The following is a 3135-nucleotide window of genomic DNA, read 5'->3' on the forward strand; positions in this document are numbered from 1 at the left end:
GGGGGGGGGGAGTTAGAAATGTAGAAACATTTACCTCACTGATGCAGAGCGTGGTCTGTGCTCCCTGACATCCATCACCCATCCTACATGGCTTTCCACTGGTGGATTTGAACTGTGCCGGGTTTTCCTCTTTCTTGGGGTCTACAACACAACAGGGGATAAATTAAGTCCCACACCATCACTTGAATTTAGTACTATAGTTTATTCTGATGACCGTGTGAGGTTAGCAAATGAATCATTTATAATCAGCATATGAATTACTTTATCTTCAGTACATTCACATAAAGCCATGCAGCCAGTTTGACCGACAAGAGTTGGGAAAAAACTTTACACTGCCAGAGGCCTTTGAATGCAGGAGTGCCTATACCAGGTGCCCTTTAGATGTTAAAAACTATAAAAGTATATAAAAGTGTTATAGGTACTCTTGCATTCAAATTTTTTTTTTTTAAATACTTTTACACTGAAGTGGTGCCTCAAAGTAATTTCATAAAAAGACATTCTCCCCCCCCCCCCCAGCATTTTAATAGCAGCAACAGTTTGTTTTTCAGTAAAGAAATCTCAGAATTATCCTCCATTTAATAAAATGTCACATGCAAACATATATAGCCATTTTAATCTTCACCTGGTTATCAATAGATTTTGCTTCTTTAACCACTGGGTAAAAGCGTGGTGTCTTGTTGGGATCCTGAAGGCGAGGAGTACGAGGAGTTCGAACGGGTGACTTTGGAACACCTGCGGGTACATAAGGCGATACATAATCAAGATTTGGTGCTGGTGTTTACAAGACCATCAACACAGCTTAAAGCTCTATACAATGTTACCTTGAGGAAAGATCGGAATAGTTGGCGGACTCTGTGGCACATCTGATTGTTCGGGTAGTTCTGGTGCAAGACAGTCAAACTCTTCTTTACTGATGAGATTTAACTTCTTAAAGTTTTCAATCTCCTGCTAAATTGTGGAGTGGGGAGAAGGGAAAAAAAGAAAAAAAAAAAAAAAAAAACACTTTAGGTTTTAATGGAGCACTATTGAAGATGCAACTCATGACAATACAGATCTGTAGGTGGAGGATAAAAGTATCGATCTGTCCCAGGATTAAAATGTAATGCTTTTGCATGAAAATATAGACAGATTTAGAACACTAGGAGGGTTAATCTGCTGTATTTCTTGCACTTTATTTAAATTGCCTCTGCTGAATGGGTAAACTGTGAAGCAAGTTTTCTAGTATTGCCATTTGCCTGCATTGTCTCATTGTGCTTACAAGCCATCTAACATTTTGTCTAAGAATTTTACATTATTTGTGGAGAAATTGCAAAATTGCATATAAGATTTCAAGGTGGTATTTTTCAGGATATTTGTTAGCACACCTCTATGTAAAGTGTAAAAACAACATTTAAATGAAACATTTGATGTCAATTGGGATAACTGCTTTCTGGGCAGCCTCATCTCCATTCTCTCACCTTATTATCAATATGTAAAATACTACTAAACGCTTTAGTATGGGCTATGAATACACACCGCATGGTGGGCAGTTTCACTCGGTGTTGGCCAGTTAGTGATGTCACTGAAGTCATTAGCCTAGAGAAAAAAAAAATAAAAATAAATCACCAATGTTCAATAACCACACACACACACACACACACACACACACACACACACACACACACACACACCAGTAAAGGAGGATTACAGATAAAGATTCACCAAATAGGAGAATTGCAGCACAATTTAATGCCTTTCATTCTTAAAGCTCAAAGAATTCGACACATTCTATTTTTAGTGTGCTTTCTGGGTTTTGTAAATCACATCAAGATCAGGTTTTGCTGTGCAAAAATTTAACTTTTTTAAAAGAAATTACACAAAATGTGTTTTTTAACAAAGCCCCAGGAGTAGTACGCATTAACACATTACATTAATTACAACATATAAGCAATGGCTTTGTTGACCAAGCCAATCCTAACCTTAACCCCAGCACCAGTCCCAAGTCTTTACAAAGTTCTGTGATCACTGGTGCTTAAAGGTTTTGCTTTTAAACCAATTGATCACCAGGAGTGAAATGATGGTTAAAATGGCCTGGACACTACAAGCAAGCATGTGCACCAACCTATTCAGCAGCCTAGGTTTCCTCCTGTGCACCTTCACAATACACACAAAAGGTAGGAACAAGAATGTGTATAAAAAGAAATCACTACCTTTTTAGACCCAGGTTTTGAAGCTCTAAAAATTCTTGCAGGACGTGGCACATCTAAAAAAAGCAGACATTTATTTGTAACAGAACAGTATTGACAGTATTAACTTTGGACAAAGTCTTACTACATGTACATTAACAGCACCATGAACACTTAGTTTTGGTTTCATGTTAAATGTATAGTTTATTATTTCAAACATTGACAGGCAATTGCTAGAAGGAAAAGAAAAAAAAATGATTGGGCTGCCAATGCACCTGAACACAAACAAATTGGACACACACCATTATTTTCCAACAAAGCACACCAGTAGTGCATTACCTTCCACTGTGGTGTGCTGCAACATCTATGGGTTGAGCCAAGCTGTTTTAATGTGTTGGGGTGCTACACAGAATGAATGACACTAAAGTATGATTCACACGTAATAAAACAGAGAAATAGACCAGAGTAAATGTGCCCTTCATGTCAAAAGGCATGTTAGGATACAAGACACCAATGAGCATGTTGTCATGTGTTGTGTTCAACAGCCCATTCATTTGGCTAAGCAACACCATAGACCACATTACACAAAAATGTAGTGCATGCCATATTGTGTTGCTGGTCTTAGCTGCCATGCATCCTCAATGACCAGTAAGCACACCACAACATATTATGTGTGTTGGGTTAACACATTTATTACAACTACGATTGCATTAATACAAAATTAAATTGGCAATCTCTGAAATCAAAGTATGGTGTGGGTGCAAAGGCTAATAAAAAAAATGCTATCAATAACCACACGTTCCCTGAAGTTGACGACTTACATAAAAGTGTAAATAATAAATACAGTGCCGCAATGTAAGGGCAAGCCATCTGGCCTATCCTGACATGGCCTTGGTAAGGGAGAATTCTTCTACAACCCTCCAAAATCCACCATCTCACCCTCATCTACCCACTTTCTCTTAACCATCAC

The 3135-nt window shown here is 38.1% G+C and overlaps 1 long non-coding RNA gene across 1 annotated transcript; it reads right to left on the reverse strand.

The window, feature by feature from the left end:
* Nucleotides 1–34: 34 nt before the first annotated feature.
* Nucleotides 35–956, reverse strand: LOC140321389 (uncharacterized). Its single transcript, XR_011918921.1, has 3 exons — nt 822–956; nt 623–732; nt 35–141 (listed from the first exon to the last, which is right to left on the reverse strand). It is a non-coding gene; the product is annotated as an uncharacterized lncRNA (long non-coding RNA).
* Between the last annotated feature and the right edge of the window lie 2179 nt (nt 957–3135).

The sequence above is a fragment of the Pyxicephalus adspersus genome, unplaced genomic scaffold (genome assembly GCF_032062135.1).
Source record: "Pyxicephalus adspersus unplaced genomic scaffold, UCB_Pads_2.0 Sca3191, whole genome shotgun sequence".
NCBI classification, from domain to species: domain Eukaryota; kingdom Metazoa; phylum Chordata; class Amphibia; order Anura; family Pyxicephalidae; genus Pyxicephalus; species Pyxicephalus adspersus.